The following is a 20,610-nucleotide window of genomic DNA, read 5'->3' as shown; positions in this document are numbered from 1 at the left end:
TTATACCCATAGTATATAAAGAATTCAAACAAAACAAAACAAATCAATTAAAAAATAAGTCTGGTAATAGAATAGAGGGTTTTCAAAGTAGAAAAAATGGCTAAGAAATATATCAAAAAGTATTTGCTGTCCCTAGAAATTATGAAAACACTTATTGAAAGATCGTTGAGAATTTATGATCCTCTAATCAGAATGGTAAAAATCAGCAAACCAACTGAAAACAAGTGCTCAAGGGGAGCTGTACAAAAGTAAAACCTCATTTTCTCTTTGCCAGGCTGCAAACAACTCCATCCACTCCAGATATTATTATGAAGATTCCTGACAAAACTAAAAAATACCCCACCACATAACCCATATATATATTTCATTGGCATATGCCCAAAGGCTTAACATCTGACTGCACAGATACTTGCTCAGCCATATTCATTGCTGTGGGGAATGAAAAGAACATCATCTCCATCAACTGAATGGATCATGAAAAATTGGTACATATGCACATCGCCATACTTTGAAGTTGTATAGAAAAATGAAATAATGATCTTTGCAAGTAATTGATGGACTGAGAAAGGATCATATTGGGTAAGGTAAATCACACCTACAAAGACAGTTGTGACATGTTTTCTTTCCTCTGAGGCTCATAGATCCAAATCTTCAGATTTAAGTATATACCCTGGAACAATTACAAAAACCAGTACATTAAAAAATGGACCATTGTTTGCATGTGTGTGTGTGTGTGCACATGCACACAATAGAGAAGGGACTAGTAAAAGAATACTGCTTTAGCACTGTTTTGCTTTTCTTTAGTGATTCAGTTTTTATTTTCATATGTTATATAGCAAGGGTGCAAGAAAGCTGATGTGTGAAATGGAAAAGAAATTAAATTAGTACTTTTGGTCTTTCAGAGTTTGTAGGACATTCATTCTTGACATTCTGGCTTTCACAGTCTCACTGAAAAATCAGGTCTTATTCCAATTGGCTTTTCTTCATACATTACTTCATGTTTTTCAGCTTTTAATATACTTTTTGGTTTGCTACATTTATACATTTTATTATTTTGTGTTGTAGGATTTTCTGATCTGATCTGTTTGGTCTTCTCTTTCATCTTGCATATTGACAGGCATCTCTTTTATTAGAGTTGGATTCTTATTTAGTGGTCATGTCACAAATATTCTCTGTACCTTTGACCAAGGTTTCTTCTACTTTCTCTATTCTTATTATTCATAGGTTTGATCTTTTTGCAAGTAGGAAGAAACCATTGGAATGTCATGAGAAGTTCTTTAGCAAGTTACTCTTAGTGAAGTAGCAAAAAGTGAAGATTTACAACACAGGGCAAGGCCAACTGATGCTAGAGTGTTGTCAGCAAAAACTAGTGAGGTATAGCAAGACAAGCCAGACCCTCCACTGACTGTGAGTCTTATTTATATTATTTCTAACATTTATGTGTCCTCTCACATGTCTACTTCAGCAAAACAGCCTCTCACCTGCGTCTGCTTGAAAAACATCCTTTACCTGTCTGCCTGAGCAACACTGGGGCACAAAACTGAGTTTGCAGAGAAACCAAAAATTTCCACTTCAATAGACTGAGTATATATGAGAGAGATACCTTTTTCATTTCAAAGACCCTCAGCAGTTATCTCTCACTAACAAGAACCCCATGTACAATATCCTTGAATGCCTGCTATTATGCAGACTCAAGAGTCAGAAATTTGATCTTTAAAACCTTAAAGAAAACCTGCTACTTCACTGCAATACCATCTAATCTCCAAAACAGTTGGGAGAAGTCTGGCCAACAGCTGTAAACTAAACCACAGCATCATCCTTCAGTTGGATTTATTCCATAAGAATCAAAGAGAAATGATCTGAAGGCCTTCATATTCATTTACCATGATAGGGATTATATAAGAAAAGAGTAGAATTTGTAAGATATTGAATGAGCCCTGTTATCATCCATACTCTCCTTTATAAACAGAAAACAATGGGCAATAAGACTCAGATGGCTCTGCCAGAGCGTGCCATCTCCAAGTGGTGCAGGAAGCTAGCTATCTATTCAGGAGTGGGGAGGGGCCTGCCTGCACAGGTAGAACCCCCCTTCCCAGAGGATCAAACCCGGAGCTCTCTGGCTGAAATCCTTTGGTTTCTCTTTCTCTGGCCTGGGACCACCCTTTGCCACCATGTACCATATCCAAGTGATGCATATCCTAAGCTAAACACTTAGGAGAGCAGAGAGGCTGGGCAGCACAGTTAGGACCACCCCTGCTGCTCAGAGGAAACAGCCAGAAACCCTGAGTACACAAGAGCCTAGGAACAGCCTAGGACAGGAGTCTTCTGATCACTGCCTGCACCCAGAGTTGATCAGTACCACAGAGCTACATACGCAAATACAAACACAGAGAGCAGGTTTCACAGGAGTACCTACATACCGGTGAACACAGAAAGAACAGATCTCTCAGCAGCAAAGATAAGCCACAGTCAGAGACAGCAACACTAGCTACCACCAGCAATAACCAGATAGCAAAAGGCAAATGCAAGAACATCACCAACAGAAATGAAGGCAACATGACACCATCTGAACCAAGTTCTCCAACAACAGCAAGTCCTGGATACGCCAACACACCAGACAAGCATGACCTGGATTTAAAATCACATCTCATGATGCTGATAGAGGATTTCAAGGATATAAATAACTCCCTTAAAGAAGTACAGGAGAACATGAGTCAATAGGTAGAAGCCCTTAAAAAGGAAACACAAAATTCACTTAAAGAAATACAGGCAAACATAGGTCAACAGGCTGAAGACCTGAAAGAGGAAAAACAAAAATACCTTAAAGAATTACAGGAAAGCACACATAAACAAGTGAAGGATCTGAGCAAAATCATCCAGGATCTAAAAAACGGAAATAAAAACAACTATGAAATCACAAAGAGAGACAACTTTGGAGATAGAAAATTTTGGAAAGAAATCAGGAGTCATAGATGCAAACATCAACAACAGAATACAAAAGATAGAAGAATCTTAGGTGCTGAAAAATACCATAGAAAGCATTGTCTCAAAAGTCAAAGAAAATGCAAAATGCAAAAGGCTTGTAATCCAAAACATCTAGGAAATTCAGGACACAATGAGAAGACCAAACCTAAGAATTATAGGTATAGAAGAGAGTGAAGATTTATAACTTAAAGAGCTAGTAAATATCCTCAACAAAATTATAGAAGAAAACTTACCCAACCTAAAAAGAGAGATACCCATGAACATATAAGAAGCTTATAGAACTGCAAGCAGTCAGGGCCAGAACAGAAATACCTCCGGTCACATAATAATCAAAACACCAAATGTACTAAACAAAGAAAGAATATTAAAGGCAGTAAGAGAAAAAGGCCAAGTAACATGTAAAGGAAGACCTATCAGAATTGCACCACTTCTCACCAGAGACCATGAAAGCTAGAAGATCCTGGGCAGGCCTCATACAGACTCTAAGAGAACACAAATGACAGCCAAGACTACTGTACCCAGCAAAACTCTCAATCACCGTAGATGGAGAAACCAAGATGTTCCATGATAAAAAAAATTTACACAATATCTTTACACAAATCCAGCCCTACAAAGGATAATAGATGGAAATTGCCAATACAAGGAGGGCAACTACACTCTAGAAAAAGCAAGATAGTAATTTTCTTTCAGCAAAGCCAAAAGAAGATAACCATTCAAACATTTAAAAAAATCAAAAATAACAGGAAGCAACAGTCACTATTCTTTAATATCTCTTAACATCAATGGATTCCATTCCCCTATAAAAAAGTTATAGACTAACAGACTGGATATGTAAACAGGACCCAGCATTTTGCTGCATACAACAAACCCCCCTGAGTGACAAAGGCAATAACACACCTCAGTGTCAAAGAAAAATACTACTTCAGAGTAAAAGGCTGGAAAACAATTTTCCAAGCAAATGGTCCCAGGAAACAAGCTGGAGTAGCCAAACTAATACCACTCTTGGGCATATACCCAGAGGATTCCCCAGCATGTTTTTGTGGCTATACTACCCATGGCTACAGACACATAGGCAGCAGAGGATGGATGGTCTTGCTGGACACCAAAGGGAGGAGAGGCTCTTGGTCCTGGAAAGACTTGATGCTATAGTGTTGAGGAATACCAGGACAGAGAAAATGGGAAGGGTTGATTGGGGAAGGGGAGATTGCTTATGGGATTTTTTTTTTTAAATTTTATGTATATTTTTTTTATTCGATATATTTTTTATTTACATTTCAAATGATTTCCCCTTTTCTAGCCCCCCACTCCCTGAAAGTCCCATAAAGCCCCCTTCTCTCCCCCTGTCCTCCCACCCACCCCTTCCCACTTCCCCGTTCTGGTTTTGCCGAATACTGCTTCACTGAGTCTTTCCAGAACAAGGGGCCACTCCTCCTTTCTTCTTGTACCTCATTTGATGTGTGGATTATGTTTTGGGTATTCCTGTTTTCTAGGTTAATATCCACTTATTAGTGAGTGCATACCATGATTCACCTTTTGAGTCTGGGTTACCTCACTTAGTATGATGTTCTCTAGCTCCATCCATTTGCCTAAGAATTTCATGAATTCATTGTTTCTAATGGCTGAATAGTACTCCATTGTGTAGATATACCACATTTTTTGCATCCACTCTTCTGTTGAGGGATACCTGGGTTCTTTCCAGCATCTAGCAATTATAAATAGGGCTGCTATGAACATAGTAGAGCATGTATCCTTATTACATGGTGGGGATTCCTCTGGGTATATGCCCAGGAGTGGTATAGCAGGATCTTCTGGAAGTGAGGTGCCCAGTTTTCAGAGGAACCGCCAGACTGATTTCCAGAGTGGTTGTACCAATTTGCAACCCCACCAGCAGTGAAGAAGTGTTCCTCTTTCTCCACATCCTCTCCAACACTTGCTGTCTCCTGAATTTTATGGGATTTTTGGGGGAGCGGGTAACCAGAAAGGGGGACATTTGATATGTAAATAAAGAATGTGTCCAATAAAGAAATGATACTTAAAAAAAAAAGACTCAGGTACTTTAAAAAAAACTGTCTTCTTCCACTCCACATAGTTACATCCTACTTTCTTCTATTTTTGTGGGGGAGGGATTGGATTTTTTCTTTATTTACATTTCAAATGTTTTCCCCTTATATTTCAAATGTATCACCTTCATAAACCCCCTACCTCATCACCCCTACCCCTGCCTCTATGAGGGTGTTTCCTCACCCATCCATGCCTGTCTTCCCACCCTGGCATTACCCTATACTGGGGCATCGAACACCCTCAGGCCCAAGGGCCTCTTCTCCCACTGATGTCCAACAAGGCCATTCTCTGCCACATATGTGGCCACCGCCATGGGTCTCACTATGTGTATTCTTTGGCTTGTGGTCCAGTCTCTGGCAGTTCTGGGTGAGGGGTGGTCTGGCCTATTGACACAGTTGCTCCCTCCATGAAGCTGCAAACCCCCTCAGCTCCTTCAGTCCCTTTTCTAACATCTCCACCAGGAACTTCAGAGCTCAGTCAAATGGTTGGCTTTGAGGATCCGCCTCTGTATTTGTAAGGATCTTGCAGAGTCTCTCAGGTCACAATCAGGCTTCCCTCAGCAAGCACTTCCCGCCATACACAATAACCTCCGGGTTTAGTGGCTCTGTATGAGATGGATCCCAAGGTGGGGCAGTCTTTCGATGGCCTTTCTTTCAGTTTGTTCCACACTTTGTCTCCATATATCCTCCTGTGAGTATTTTGTTCACTCTTCTAAAAAGCACTGATGCATCCACATTTTGGTCTTCCTTCTTCTTAGGCTTCATATAGTCTGCGAATTGAATCTTGGGTATTCCAAACATTTGGGCAAGTAACTACTTATCATTGAGTACATACCATGTTTGGTCTTTTGTAATGGAGTCACCACACTCAGAATGATATTCTCAAGTTCCATACCAAGAGTGGTATACCACTGTGTAAATGTACAACATCTTCTGTATCTATTCCTCATTTGAGGGATATCCAGGTTGTTTCCAGCTTCTACCTATTATAAGTATGGCTGCTATAAACACAAGAATCATGGGTCCTTATAACATTTTGGAGCATCTTCTGGGTATATGCCAAGGAATGGTATAGCAGGATCCTCAGGTAGTGCAATGTCCAATTTTCTGAGGAACCACCAAATCGATTTCCAGAGTGATTGTACCAGAATGCAATCCCACCGGCAATGGAGGAGTGTTTCTTTTTTTCCATATCCCCTCCAGCATCTGCTGTCACCTGAGCTTTTCATCTTATCCATTCTGACTGGTGTGAGGTGCAATCTCAAGGTTGTTTTGATTTGCATTTCCTTGATGACTAAGGATGTCGAACATTTCTTTAGATGTTTCTTGGCCCTGTTTCCTCAGATGAGAATTCTCTGTTCAGTTCTGTTCCTAATTTTTTATTAGGATTATTTCGTTCTCTGAAGTCTAACTTCTTGAGTTCTTTGTATATATTGGATATTAGTCTTCTCTCAGATGTAGGATTGGTAAAGATTTTTTCCCAATCTGTTGGTTGCCATTTTGTCTTATTGACAGTATCCTTTGCCTTAAAGAAACTTTACAATTTTATGAGGTCCCATTTGTCAATTCTTGATCTTAGAGTATAATCTATTGGTGTTCTGTTCAGGAACGTTTCCCCTGTGCCCAAGTATTTGAGACTTTTCTCCACTTTCTTTCCTATTAGATTCAGCATATCTGGTTTTATGTGGAGGTCCTTGATCCACTTGGACTTGTGCTTTGTATTGGGAGATAAGAATAGATCAATTTGCATTATTCTCCTTGTTGGTTGCTAGTTGAACCATTTGTTGAAAAGGCTATCTTTTTTCTACTGGATGGTTTTCGCTCCTTTGTTAAAGATCAAGTGGCCCTAGGTTTCATTTCTGGGTCTTCAATTCTATTCCTTTGATCTGCCTGTCACTGTACCAATACTGTAACTTTTTTTTTCACTATTGCTCTGTAATACACCTTAAGGTCAGAGATGCTGATTCCCCTAGAGATTCTTTTATTGCTGTAATAGTTTTCCATATCCTGGGTTTTTTTGTTATTTCAAATTAATTTGAGAATTTCTCTTTCTAACTCTATGAAGAATTGAGTTGGAATTTTGATATGGAGATTGCATTGAATATGTAGATTGCTTTTGGCAAGATGGCCATTTCTACTCTATTAATCCTGCCAGACCATGAGCCTCGTAGATCTTTCCATCTTCAGAGGTCTTTTTCGATTTCTTTCTTCAGAGACAGATCTTTCACTTGTTTGCTTAGAGTCACATCTAGATACTTTATATTGTTTGTGACTCTTGTGGAGGGTGTCATTTTCCTAATTTCTTCCTCAGTCTGTTTATCCTTTGAGTATTGGAAGGCTAATTATTAGTTTGAGTTAGTTTTATATCCAGCCACTTTGCTGAAGTTGTTTATCAGCTTTATGAGTATTCCTCTTAGCACTTCTTTCCTTGTGTCCCATAAGTTTGGGTTTGTTGTGGCGTCATTTTCATTAAATTCTAAAAAGTCTTTAATTTCTTTCTTTATTTCTTTCTTGGCCAAGTTATCATTGAGTAGGGCATTGTTCAGCTGCCATTTGTATATGGGCTTTCTGTGTTTTCTTGTTGCTATTGAAGACCAGCCATAATCTCTAGTGATCTGATAGGAGGAATGGAATTACTTCAATCTTCGTGTAACTGTTGAGGTCTGTTTTGTGACCGATTATATGGTCAGTTTTGGAGAAAATACTGTGAGGTGCTGAGAAGAAGGTATATTCTTTTGATTTAGGATGAAATGTTCTATAGATCTGTTAAATCCATTTAGTTCGTAACTTCTGTTAGTTTCACTGTGTCTCTGTTTAGTTTGTCAGTTCCATGATCTGTCTATTGATTAGAGTGGGGTGTTGAAGTCTCCCACTATTATTGTGTGAGGTGTGATTTGTGCTTTGATCTTTAGTAATTTTTTATGTGTGTTGGTGCCCTTGCATTTGGAGCATAGGTTTTCAGAATTGAGTGTTCTTCTTGGTAGATTTTTTCCTTCGTTGAGTATGAAGTGTTCTTCTTTATCTTTTTTGATGACTTTTGTTTTAAAGTCGATTTTATCTGATATTGAATAGCTACTCCAGCTTGCTTCTTGGAACCATTTGTTTGGAAAATTGCTTTCCAGCCCTTTACTCTGAGATAGTGTTTGTCTTTGACACTGAGGTGCATTTTCTGTAAGCAGCAAAATGCTGGGTCCTGTTTCTGTATCCGGTCTGTTAGTCTGTCTTTTTATTGGGGAATTGAGTCCATTGATGTTAAGAAATATTAAAAAATAGTGATTGCTGTTTCTTGTTATTTTTAATGTTATTTTTATGGTTTTGTATGACAAAAGGAACTATATTTATTTAATTTTAATTTTATTTATTTATTATTTATTTTTAATTATTTTTTATTTGATGTATTCTTTATTTACTTTTCAAATGATTTCCCCTTTCGAGGATCCACCCTTCCCAAACATCCCATAAGCCCTCTTCCCTCCCCCTGTTCCCCAATCAACCCCTTCCTGCTTCCCTGTCTTGGTATTCCCTTACACTGCTGCACTGAGCCTTTCTAGGACCAGGGGCCTCTCCTTCCTTCTTCTTGGGAATCATTTGATATGTGAATTGTTTCTTGGGTATTCCAAGCTTCTGGGCTAATATCTGCTTATCAGTGAGTGCATACTATGTGTGTTCTTTTGTGATTGGGTCACCTTACTCAGGATGACATTCTCCAATTCCATTCACTTGCCTAAGAATTTCATGAATTCATTGTTTTTAATAGCTAAGTAGTATTCCATCATGTAAATATACCACATTTTCTGTATCCATTCCTCCATTGAGGGACATGAGTTCTTTTCAGCTTCTGGCTATTATAGATAGGGCTTCTATTAACATAGTGGAACATGTATCCTTAATACAGTCTGGCTATCTTCTTTTGGGTTTGTTGAAAGAAGACTACTTTCTCCCCCCCATCCCCCCAGAGTATAGTTTCCCTTCTTGTGTTGGTGTTTTCCATCTACCATCTATTATTCTTTGTAGGGCTGGATTTATAGAAAGATATTGTGTAGATTTGGTTTCATCATGGAATATCTTGGTTTTTCCATCTATGATAACTGAGAATTTTGCTGGGTATAGTAGCCTGGGCTGGCATTTGTGTTCTCTGAGGGTCTGTATGATATCTGCCCAGGATTTTCTAGATTTCATACTCTCTGGTGAGAAGTCAAGAGTAATTCTGATAGGTCTGCCTTTATATGTTACTTGGCCATTTTCCCTTACTGCTTTTAATATTCTTTCTTTGTTTTGTGCATTTGATGAGTTGACTATTATGCAATGGGAGTAATTTCTTTTCTGGACCAGTTTGTTTGGAGTTCTGTTGGTTTCTTATATCTTTATATACATCTCTTTCTTTAGGTTAGGGAAGTTATCTATTATAAATCTGTTGAAGATATTTATTGTCCCCTTAAGTAGGGAATGTTCACTCTCTTCTATACTTATTATCCTTACGTTTGGTCTTCTCATTGGGTCCTGGATGTCCTGGATATTTTGGGTTAGGACCTTTCCACATTTTACATTTTCTTTGACTGCTATGCCACTGTTGTCTATGGTATCTTCTGCACCTGAAATTCTCTCTTCTGTCTCTTGTATTCTGTTGGTAATGATTGCATCTATGACTCTGGATCTCTGTCCTAGGTTTTCTATTTCCAGGGTTTTCTCCCTTTGTGATTTCTTCGTTGTTTCTATTTCCATTTTTAGATCCTGGTTGGTTTTATTAAGTTCCTTCACCTGTTTGGTTGTGTTTTCCTGTAATTCTTTAAGGGATTTTTGTTTTTCCTCTTTAACGATCTTCTACCTGTTTACCTGTGTTTTATTGTTTTTCTTTAAAGGAATTTTTTATTTCCTTCTTAAAAGTCCTTTCTCATCATCATGAGATGTGATTTTATATCAAAGTCTCGCTTTTCTGGTGTGTTGCGGTAACCAGGACTCACTGTGTTGGAAGAAATGGCTTCTGATGATGCCAAGTAGCCTTGGTTTCTGTTGCTTATGTTCTTGTGTTTGTCTTTCACCATCTGGTTATCTCTGTTGTTAGCTGGTCCTGCTGTCTCTGACTGTGGCTTGTCCCTCCTTCAAGCCTCTGTATCAGTACTTCTGGGAGACCAGTTTTCTCCTCGAGGAATTTAGATATGGAGAGCTGTGGTACAGGATTAGCTCTGGGGTACAGATAGAAACCAGAAGGATCCTGTCACCAAATGGTTCTTGGTTTCTGTGTCCTGATGGCTTTTGGAGGGTCATTCTTGGGCCAGAAATTTGAAGAGAAGTGGTTGTCTTACCTGTGCTTGTGGATGAAAACTGGAAGCTCCTGTTTCAGGCCACTCCTTGGTTCCTGTGCTTTGAGGATTCCAGACAAGTTCCTTTGAGCAGCAGTGTTGGTTTTACCTGTGCTCACAGGCTTGTCTACACTCCCAGGAGGCTAGCTCTCTGTTGGTGCTATTTCTACATCCTACTTTCATCCTCTCCAATTTACTTCTAACTTATCAGGGAAATGGAGTCCTGCTTTGTAACATTCTCTCAAAGGGAAAGACTTAGGCTCTAAGTGATAATTAGAGGCCTTGTTTCAGTTTTAATTCTGGTGCTTTAGCAATGGAAGGAGAAATCAGCAAGCTTCTCTGGGGGCTCATAACACTTTAAAAGTAATATTCAGAATGTGCAATCAGGGAAATGCAAATGAAGGCAAATTTGAAGTTAAATCTTACTTCTTGCAGAATGGCTATGAACAAAAATATCAAAAACAATTGCAGGGTGGGGTGTGGGGAAAAGGCAAATCAGAGACTATGTACAATTATAAACTTGTGCACTCTAGAATTCTCATCAGCGTGTAGAATCCTGAAAAACAAGCAGGTAACCAAGCAAACAAATAAACCTACCACAAAACCCAGACATCCTACTCCTTGAATTATTTCTAAGGAATTTGACATCTTACACTTCAGACACTTTCTTAGCCTTTTTTATTCCTGCTCTATTCACAATAGCAAGAAAATGAAAATAATCTAAATATCTTTTAACTGATGAATGGATAATGAAAATATGGTACATAAACACCACAGCATATTGTAATAAATTGTGAAGAAAAATGAATCTATGAACTTTGCAGATAAATGGACAAGACATCTTATGTTCACTCTCACTGGAGGCTCTTAGCTCCTCATTTTCAGATGTAAGTATGTATTGTGGAGTAATTGCTCAAGCCAGGAATGTTAAAAGAGACCTTGTTGGAGGTGAATAGTTGAAATACAATAAAGAGGAGAATAGTGTATGAGTGGTCTGATTAGGGAAATAGGAATAGGAATAGTTTCATTAGGGATGGTGGAAAAATATAAACACAGAAGAAGCAAGAGGGAGGGTAAAATAATAAGAAGAATGTTTGAATCATAAGGAATCATTGGTTATCTGTCTAAAAGGTTAAAAATGTAAGGTTTGTGTGTGTGTGTGTGTGTGCTCACGTGCACATGTGTCTATACATGTGTAATTTCATGAAAATTTCCCAAATGGGCTAACAATACAACTTCCCAGAACCAAAAACCACCTAACAAAGATCCCAACACTAAGTAAGTCAAGTATTTTTTTTGAGTTGTTGGTCAGGGTTGTTCAAGAAATTCCTAAAATATTTGAGGTTATTGTTGCTTTTGGTTGCTCTCTCCCAACAGAGGTGGAAGAAAAGTCCATACTGCTGATGGCCTCATATACTTCAGGTATAGCACCCAGATACTTCTCAGCTCAAATGGGGTATTTTAACTGTCACACTGCAAAACATGTGAAAAATCAGAGAAGAAATTAATGAAATAGTTTCCTCTATCAGGACTAGCTTTCATGGTGCCAAAAGCATTATGGAACCTTCCATAGGTGGAAACAACCAACAGTGCAGCCCAACTATGGTACCCACAAACCATAACAATGACCAGGAAGAGAGACATTATGCTTGGTAATGAAAACCTAGCTAACATTCAGTGCTATTGAAGTGATAGACCTTCAAAAGGTTACAAGTGCTAAACAAAACAACAACTGTACCCAGGGAGCATTGTGTGGAAAGATTGTGTCACTGGATCAGGAGGCTTGCTGTGAGATTGGGTTCTTAGTAATATCACAAATTACATCCATAATGTCCTCCAACATGATTGCTTAAACAACAACTGAACAAAATTACAACAATAGATATGCCAACTTGGATGGAGGAAAGCCCATGATGCCTCAACCTAAAGAACTATATAGCGAGTAAGGAATACTGACGGTGAGAAAAGTAATCTCTAGGGAATAGTACACCAATTACTAAATGGTCAGTCCTGAAAACATACATATAAGTAACATTAATTAATCTCATTAAGTTATATTTATGAATGCATATGTATATACATATAACAATAAGTTTTTTTAAAGGCGTCCATGAATTTGAATGAGAGCAAGGAGGAACCTGTGGAATAGTTTGTAGGGAGCTTGGGTAGGGAAAAGATATAATTAAAATCTCTAAATTAAAAAAAAACTTTTACATGAGAAAAAGTTTATACCTCAACATGCATTAAAAGAAAAAGTTTAATTGAGTTTATTATATAAATTAATAATTTGGAAACTCAGCAGCAAAAGAAACTGAAACTGTCACACTGCAAAAAATGTGAAGAATCAGAGAAGAAATTAATGAAATAGAGACAACAATAATGTTAATGATGACAACAGCACAGTAAGAAAAATCCTTCTGACATAAAATAAAATTCCATTTGCAGATAGATTCACAGCAGAATTTTATGGGTATTTCATAGAAGATTTTCTACTTCTATTCTTTTCTATTTCTTTAAATAATTAGCCAATCCTAATTATTAAAGAAATAGAAAAAATAGAAGCAGAGGAAATAATGACCCTAGTATCAAAAGCATTAAAGTCACAACAAAAAGTATAGTCCAATATCCCTGATGCACATAGATGCAAATGTCCCCAAACAATGGAAACAAATAAATGCAAACTAAAAGGGCATATATTAAAAAGATATTCAACACGACCATTTTGGCTTTTTCCTCTGTAAGACAGGCATTTTTTTTTTTTAAAAACAACATGTATTTGTAAAGAATTGTAATGAATCATAGACATTGACATACAGACTGAAATTGCATGGTCATCTCTACAAATGCAGAAACCCCTTTGACAATATCTCACATGACTTTATGAAAAAAGCCCCACAGAATATAGTACTGTATATATTACTTTGTTATATTGCAATATAACAAAGGTTCCACGTGCAAAATTCATAGATTACAGTATCCTAAATGGAAGCAAAACACTTTCTCTTTAAAGTTGGGAAAAAGAAAAGACTGTACATTATCTCTGTCCTTTTTTAAAAAAATTATTAATTTATTTTATATATGTGCATACACTGTAGCTGTCTTCAGACACACCCAAAGAGGGCATTGTAACCCATTCCAGATGGTTGTTAGTCACCATGTGGTTGCTGGGAATTGAACTCAGAAACTACTACTGGAAGAGCAGTCAGTGCTCCTAACTGTTGAGCCATCTCTCCATTCCCTATCTCTGTCCTTTTTCATATAGTGCACAAATCATTAGCTGGAGAAATAAAGCAAGAGAAAGAAATTAAAGTGATATAAACAAGAAAAAACACAGTCAAACTAATTTTTTATCTTATTAAATACATAAGAGAATCTGAAGATCTCAACAAAAATTATAAAAGTAATAATTTCAGCAAAGTATCAGGATACAATAATCAGTAATTTTTCTGCATACAAACACTATGACAAGGAGATTATAGATATACCCACATTAACAATAGCAACCAAAGAAACTCAAAAACATCTAGAAATAAAGTTAATCAAGAAAGTGAAAGAATACTACAAATCTTTTAAAATCCTTGAGAACTAGAGAAACTTTTTAAATCCTTGAGAACTAGAGAAAGATGTTAGAACAATGAAAAGATCTCCAATTTGCCCTGATTGTAGAATTAATATTGAGAAATATGACCATTCATGAAAAAGTATTTCACAGATTCTATGGTATACCAATGGAAATCCCGATTACATTCTTCACAGGAATAAAGAAAAACACATTAAAATTAGCATGAACTCACAAAACACCTGACATAGCTAAAGCAATGCTGATTGGGGGAATAAAACCATTGCTTGGGGGATTTCCATTTCAGATCTTCAGATATATCACAGAGCCATTTTAATAAAAACTCCAAATATTTTAAACAATTCAGTGTGAAAGCAAAACCACTGAAATTACTGGAAGAAAACTGCTAGAAGAAAAGATATAGGTATAAGAAAGTATGTTTAGAATAAGATTTCATCCATTTGCCCAAAGATATAAGGTAAACAAATGAAAAGTAAGATGTCATAATACTAAAAAACTTTTGTACAGCTAAGGAAACAATCAATTTAGTAAAGTAAAAGTCTCAGAGTAGGAGAATACTTTTGCCATGTGTATGTTAGATACAGGGTTAATATCCAGATTATATCAAGAATTGAATAAACAAAGAGTAAATACTATTAAAAATAGTATTCAAAATCTGGGCTATGGATCTGAGCAGAGAGCTTTTAAAAGAAGATAGAAAATTGGCAGGAAGAACACAAGCTAGAGCACCCATTCTAATATCTAATAAAATAGACTTTCAATCAAAAGTAATCCAAATAGATAGAGAAGGACACTGCATATTCATAAAAAAAATCCACTAAAATGATGCCTCAATTCTGAACATCTGTTTCTCAAATGCAAGTGCACCCACATTCATTAAAAAACTTTACTAAAGCCCAAAACACCCATTGAGCCTAACACAATAATAGTGAGAGGCTTCACCAAACCATTCTCGCCAATGGACAGTCACTGAAACAGAAACTAAACAGGGATGGAGTGAAACTAACAGAATGAATACACCTTCTTTTCAGAAACAAGTATACCTTCTTTTCACACCTCATGGAACCCTCTCCATATAATAAGCACAAAACACGTCTAACCAAAAGCTAGTTCTTTGAGAAAATCAACAAGATAGACAAATCCTAGACAAACTAGCTAAAAGGCACAAAGACAGTATCCAAATTAACAAACTCAGAAATGAAAAAGGAGATATAACAACGGAAACTGAGGGCATTTAAAAAAATCATTAGGTCTTACTTAAAAAGCCTATACTCAACAAAATTGGAAAATCTAAACAAAATAGATAATTTTTAGACAGATACTTCTTACCAAAGATAAATCAAGATCAGATAATCTACCTACACAGTCACATAACCCCTAAGGAAATGGAAGCATTCATTAAAAATCTCCCAACCCAAAAAGCCCAGATCAGATGGTTTTAGAGCAGATTATCAAGAAGAGCTAACACCATTATTCCTTAAACTATTCCACAAAAGAGGAAGGAACATCACAGAAGGAACACTACCTAATTTACTCCATGAGGCCACAGTTACCCTGAAACCTAAACACAAAGACCCAACAAAGAAAAATAACTTCATACCAATTTCCTGTATGAACATTGATACATAAATAACCAATAAAATTCTTACAAACCGAAACCAAGAACACATCCCAAATATCACTCACCTTAGTCATTTAGGCTTTATCCTAGGGATGCAGGCGGATGGTTCAATATAAAAAAAAAAATCTACCATTGTAATCTACTATATAAACAAAGTAAATAAAAAATCCGCATGATTTATGTTACTAGATAGTGAAAAGCCTTTGACAAAATCCAAACACCCCTTCATGTTAAAAGTCTTGTAGAGATTCAAGGCCCATGCATAAACATAATTAAAGCAATATAAAGCAAACCAATAGATGACATCAAATTAAATGGAGACAAATTTGAAACAATGCCAGTAAAAATGTGTTAAAAAGGCTACTACTCCCTTTCTCCCTTTCCAATATAGTACTTGAAGTTCTAGCTAGAGAGCTAAGACAACAAAAGGAGATCAAAGGGATGCAAATTGGAAAGGAAGCCATCAAGGTATCTGAGAAGGAGAAGCTAAAGGAAGGAAAGGGGTGACAGGATCAGGTATGGGGTGAGCCAGGAGAAGCCCAGGTGGCCAAAGGAATGAATGGAAAAATGCAGCTACCCCTTGTGGGGATATGGGAATCTCTAGGAAGCCTTTGAGACATGGGATGGGGAGGCTCCCAGGAGTCAATGCAGGTGACCTTAGTCAAAATACCAACAGTGGGGATATGGAACCTTAATAGACCACCTCCAGTAGTTATACAGTATCCCGAGTGGGGGGATGGGGACACCAACCTACTTTCAAAACTTTTGATCCAGAATTGGTCCTGTATAAAAGAGATACAGTGACAAAAATGGGACAGACACTGAAGGAATGGCCAATCAGTGACCTGCCAAACTTGAGACCCATCTCATAACAAGCACCAATACCTGACACTATTACTATTGCTGATGTTATGTTATCGTTGTAGACAGAACCTAGGATAGCTTTTCTCTGAGAGGCCCTACCCAGTAGCTGTCTGAGACAGATGCAGATACCCATAGCCAAATATTGGATTGGGGTCGAGGACCCCATGGAAGTGGAAGGAAGGAATGAAGGCCCTGAACGATGGCAACCCCACAGGAAGGCCAATAGTGTCAACTCACTGTACCTCTGGGAGCTCACAGAGAATGAGCAAAGAGCAAATGCTGACAGTCCGAGGCCCCTGACACAAATGTTGCAGAGGGCTGCCTTGTCTGACCTTAGTGGGAGAGGATGTACCTAATCCTGTAGAGACTTGATGCACCAGGGTAGCAGGATGCTGGGGAGCACCCCCTCAGAGGTGAAGGGTAGGGAGTGGGGGAGGAACTCTGTGAAGGGGGACTGGGAAGGGGCACATTTGGGATGCAAATAAATAAATAATCCTATATTCTACAAAATAGGGAATTCTAAAAGAAATGGATAATTTTCTTGACAGGTAAAACCAATGTTAAATCAGTATCAGAATAACAATATAAATAGAGCTATAAACACCTAGTAAAATAGAAGAAGTCATTAAAAGTATTCTAACTAATAAAAGCCCAGGGCCAGAAGGTTGTGGCAAAGAATTCTATCAGGCTTTTAAAGAAGAGCTAATGTCAATACTCAAGTTATTCCACAACATAGAAACTGAAAGGATATACCCAATTCATTTTATGAGACCAAATAAACCACATGAAGACTCCACAAAGAGAATTACAGACCAATTTCCTTCAAGAACATTGATCTAATGATACTCAATAAAATCCTCACAAACCAAACCCAAGAACACATCAAAAAGGTCATTTAGCATGATCAAGTAGACTTTGACCCAGAGATTCAGATATGACTCAATATATGAAAATCAGTCAATGCAACTAACCATATAAAGAAAATGAAAGGAAAAACTTCATGATCATCTCAGGAGATGCTAAAAATTATTTGATAAAATCCAACACCCCTACATGATAAAAATCTAGAAGTGGTAATGAATGAAAGATACATACCTAAACATAATAAAGTCATTTACCCTGAGCTTATAGCCACTATTAAATTAATTTGAGAAAAACCCAAAGCAATTTCACTAAAATCAGGAACAAGACAAGACTGTCCACTCTCTCCATTTCTATTAAATATAGTAGCTAGAGCAATAAAACAAATGAAAGACATCAGAGGGTTATACATAAGAAACAAAGAAGTCATATTATTATTTGCAGATGATGTGATATAGTCTATGTAAGTGACCCTGAAATTTTTCCTAAGAAACTCATATAGCTGATGAATAGATACTTTTAGGAAAGTGTCTGGATATAAGATTAACTAAAACAACAACAGCAACCACAACAAAAAATATCAATATCAATTTATATATAAACAACAAATGGAGTGGGGGAAATCAGCATAAAACACCCTTCACAATAGTCTCAAATAATATAAAATATCTCAGGGTAACTCTAACAAAAGCAAGTGAAAAACTGGAATAATAAAAGCTCCAAGTCTTTGAAAAACAGAAATTGAAGAAAATATCAGCAAATGGAAAGATCTTTTATGCTCATGTTTTGGTAGGAATAACATAGCAAAAATGACCATTCTCCTAAAATCAATCTGCAGATTCAATGGAATCCAATCAAAATTCCATCACAATTCTTTACATAACTTGAAAAAACAATTCTGAAGTTTATACAGAAAAACAAAAAACTCAGGACAGCGAAAACAATCCTGTACTGTAAAGAACTTCTGGAGGTATTACCATCTCTGATTTCAAGCCGTTCTATAGAACTATAGTAATAACAACAACAACAAAAAAATCACAAGGTATTGGCATAAAAAAGACGTGATCATAAGCTCAGGCTGTCTCCACACCTGCTGCTGTGCCTAAGTTGTTGTCTTTTTTAATTGTTTTTATTCGATATATTTTTTATTTACATTTCAAATGATTTCCCCTTTCCTGGCTGCCCACTACCCTAAAGTCCCATAAGCCCTCTTCCCTCCCCCTGTTCCCCCATCCACCTTTTCCCACTTCCCTGTTCTGGTATTGCCCTATATTGCAGCACTGAGCCTTTCCAAAACCAGGGGCCACTCCTCCGTTCTTCTTGGACATCATTTGATATGTGGATTATGTCTTGGGTGTTCCAAGTTCCTAGGCTAATATCCACTTATCAGTGAGTGCATACCATGATTGATCTTTTGAGGCTGGATTACCTCACTTAGTATGATGTTCTCCAGCTCCATCCATTTGTCTAAGAATTTCATAAATTCATTTATTTCTAATGGCTGAATAGTACTTCATTGTGTATATATGCCACATTTTTTGGTATCCATTCCTCCGGTGAGGGGCATCTGAGTTCTTTCCAGCTTATGGCTATTATAAATAGGATTGCTATGAACATGGTAGAGCCTGTATCCTTATTACATGCTGTGGAATCCTCTGGATATATGCCCAGGAGTGGAATAGCAGGGTCCTCCGGAAGTGTCATGCCCAGTTTTCTGAGGAACTGCCAGTCTGATTTCCAGAGTGGTTGTACCAATTTGCAACCCCACCAGCAGTGGAGGAGTGTTCCTCTTTCTCCACTTCCTCGCCAACACCTGCTGTCTCCTGAGTTTTTAATCTTAGCCATTCTGACTTGTGTGAGGTGAAATCTCAGGATTGTTTTGATTTGCATTTTTCTAATGACTAATGATGTTGAACATTTGTTAAGATGCTTCTCAGCCATCTGAAGTTCTTCAGGTGAAAATTCTTTGTTTAGTTCTGTACCTCATTTTTTAATAGGGTTATTTGGTTTTCTGGGGTCTAACTTCTTGAGTTCTTTGTATATATTGGCTATTAGTCCTCTGTCAGATGTAGGGTTGGTGAAGATCTTTTCCCAATTTGTTGGTTGCCGATTTGTCCTTTTGATGGTGTTCTTTGCCTTACAGAAACTTTGTAATTTTATGAGGTCCCATTTGTCAATTCTTGATCTAAGAGCATAAGCTATTGGTGTTCTGTTCAGGAACTTTCCCCCTGTGCCAATGTCCTCAAGGGTCTTCCCCAGTTTCTTTTCTATTAGTTTCAGTGTGTCTGGTTTTATGTGGAGGTCCTTGATCCACTTGGAGTTGAGCTTAGTACAAGGAGATAAGGATGGATCAATTTGCATTCTTCTGCATGCTGACCTCCAGTTGAACCAGCACCATTTGTTGAAAAGGCTATCTTTTCCACTGGATATTTTCAGCTCCTTTGTCGAAGATCAAGTGGCCATAGGTGAGTGGGTTCATTTCTGGATCTTCAATCCTATTCCATTGGTCTGTCTGCCTGTCACTGTACCAATACCATGCAGTTTTTAACACTATTACTCAGTAGTATTGCTTGAGGTCTGGGAAACTTCCTCGCAGAAGTTTCTGGATTTCTTTTGAAATTCCCCCACAATTTCTTTTCTTGTTGAGAATAGTTTTAGCTATCCCGGGTTTTTTGTTATTCCAGATGAATTTGAGAATTGCTCTTTCTAACTCTATGAAGAACTAAGTTGGGATTTTTAGGGGTATTGCACTGAATCTGTAGACTGCTTTTTGGCAAGACGGCCATTTTAACTATATTAATCCTGCCAATCCACGAGCATGGAAGATTTTTCCATTTTCTGAGGTCTTCCATTTCCTTCTTCAGAGACTTGAAGTTCTTGTCATACAGGTCTTTCACTTGTTTGGTCAGAGTCACACCTAGATACCTTATATTGTTTGTGGCTATTGTGAAATGTGTAATTTCCCTAATTTCTATCTCAGACTGCTTATCCTTTGAGTATAGGAAGGATACTATTGAGTATAGGAAGGCTACTGATTTGCTTGAGTTGATTTTATAACCTGCCACTTTGCTAAATTGTTTATCAGCTGTAGGAGTTTTCTGGTGGAGTTATTTTGGGTCACTTAAGTATACTATCATATCTCTGCAAATAGTGATAGTTTGACTTCTTCCTTTCCAACTTGTATCCCTTTCAGCTCTTTATATTGTCTAATTGCCCTAGCTAGTACCTCCGAGTCCAATATTGAAAAGATATGGAGAGAGGGGGCAGCCTTGTCTAGTCCCTGATTTTAGTGGGATTGCTTCAAGTTTCCCTCCATTTAGTTCAATGTTGGCTACCAGT

The 20,610-nt window shown here is 37.5% G+C and overlaps 1 protein-coding gene across 1 annotated transcript in view; it reads right to left on the bottom strand.

Annotated features, from left to right (window-relative positions):
- Frmd3 (FERM domain containing 3) overlaps positions 1 to 20,610 on the bottom strand; it is a 207,214-nt gene that overhangs the window by 112,385 nt on the left and 74,219 nt on the right. The gene's annotated exons all lie outside the window — the stretch shown is intronic.

The sequence above is a fragment of the Apodemus sylvaticus genome, chromosome 3 (assembly GCF_947179515.1).
Source record: "Apodemus sylvaticus chromosome 3, mApoSyl1.1, whole genome shotgun sequence".
Lineage (NCBI taxonomy): Eukaryota > Metazoa > Chordata > Mammalia > Rodentia > Muridae > Apodemus > Apodemus sylvaticus.
The sequence above is the reverse complement of the archived record's forward strand: the minus strand, read 5'-3'. Positions and strand labels throughout refer to the sequence as shown.